Source organism: Mandrillus leucophaeus, unplaced genomic scaffold (genome assembly GCF_000951045.1).
Source record: "Mandrillus leucophaeus isolate KB7577 unplaced genomic scaffold, Mleu.le_1.0 Scaffold1, whole genome shotgun sequence".
Classification (NCBI taxonomy): Eukaryota; Metazoa; Chordata; class Mammalia; order Primates; family Cercopithecidae; genus Mandrillus; species Mandrillus leucophaeus.
This window is the reverse complement of record NW_012098097.1, coordinates 8329519-8331269: the sequence shown is the minus strand read 5'-3', so window position 1 is coordinate 8331269 and position 1751 is coordinate 8329519.

Here is a 1751-nt window from a genome sequence, read left to right as displayed (position 1 = left end):
GCACTTTGGGAGGCTGAGGCAGGTGGAATGCCTGAGCTCAGGAGTTCAAGACCACCATGGGCAAAACCCCATCTCTACAAAAAATACAAAAAATTAGCTGGGTGTGGTGGCGTGCGCCTGTAGTCCCAGCTACTAGGGGCTAAGGCAGGAAGACAGCTTGAACCCAAGAGGTAGAGGCTGCAGTGAGCTGAGATCGTATCACTGCACTCTAGCCTGGGAGACAAAGTGAGACCTTATCTTAAAAAAAAAAAAAAAAAAGTCAAACCCAGTCTAATCAAACCTTTTAGATCTAACTACCAATTAGCAGAGAAGACAAGGGGCACAGGGGCCAGGTGTGGTGGCTCACGCCTATAATCCCAGCCCTTCGGGAGGCCAAAGCAGGCAGATCAGCTGAGGTCAGGAGTTCGAGACCAGCCTGGCCAACATGGTGAAACCTCGTCTCTACCAAAAATTAGCCGGACATGATGGTGGGTGCCTGTAATCCCAGCTACTTGGGAGGCTGAGGCTGGAGAATCCCTTGAACTCAGGAGGCAGAGGTTGCAGTGAGCTGAGATTGCACCATTGCACTCTAGCCTGGACAACTGAGTGAGACTTCGTCTCAAAAACAACAACAACAACAACAAACAAACAAAAAACACAAGGGACACGGGAAGATGTGGAAACAACTCCATAGGGATGCTATCAGCAAAATCCAGACTAGGGAAAATGCCACAGCATAAACCACTTAATTTCTTTCTTTTTAAAAATGTATTATTTAGTTTTTGTAGAGATGGAGTCTTGCTACGTTGCCCAGGCTGGAGCACAGTGGCTTTTCACAGGCACCATTATTGCGCACTATATCTTTGAGCTTCTGGGCTCAAGGGATCCTCCTGCCTCAGTCTCCCTAATAGTGGGGTTGCAGGTGTGCACCCCCAGCCTGGCTCTATCTAGTTTCTTAAAAAACAAATAAAATAAAATAGAGAGAAAGAAAGGAAAATGAAAGGAAATGAAAGAAAATAAATTTCAAGTAAAAAAAAAAAGTAAACTTGAGAAAAACGATAGATTTTTAAAAGGACTTCCAGTTGCAATGTTCAGTTGAGATCTCAAATGTTTTTTTTTTCCTTGGAGATGGAGTCTCACTCTGTTGCCCAGGCTGGAATGCAGTGGCACGATCTCAACTCACTGTAACCTCTCCCTCCCAGGTTCAAATGATCCTCCTGCCTCAGCCTCCCAAGTAGCTGGAATTACAAGCGCCTACCACCACGCCTGGCTAATTTTTGTATTTTTAGTAGAGACGTGGTTTCACCATGTTGGTCAGGCTGGTCTTGAACTCCTGACCTCAAGTGATCCACCTACCTCAGCCTCCCAGTGCTGGGATTATAGGTGTGAGCCACTGCACCCAACCAAGATCTCAATTCAGACAAACATTTTTGTTTGTTTGTTTTCTGAGCTCTGTCACTTAGAAAAGCAAACTTGTTTTAAGAAGGACATTGGCTGGGCGCGGTGGCTCACACCTGTAATCCCAGCACTTTGGGAGGCCGAGGCGGGCGGATCATGAGGTCACGAGATCGAGACAACGGTGAAACCCCGTCTCTACTAAAAATACAAAAAATTAGCAGGGCGTGGTGGCGGGCGCCTGTAGTCCCAGCTACTCGGGAGGCAAAGGCAGGAGAAGGCGTGAACCCAGGAGGCAGAGCTTGCAGTGAGCTGAGATCGTGCCACTGCACTCCAGCCTGGGCGACTGAGTGAGACTCCATCTCAAAAAAAAAAAA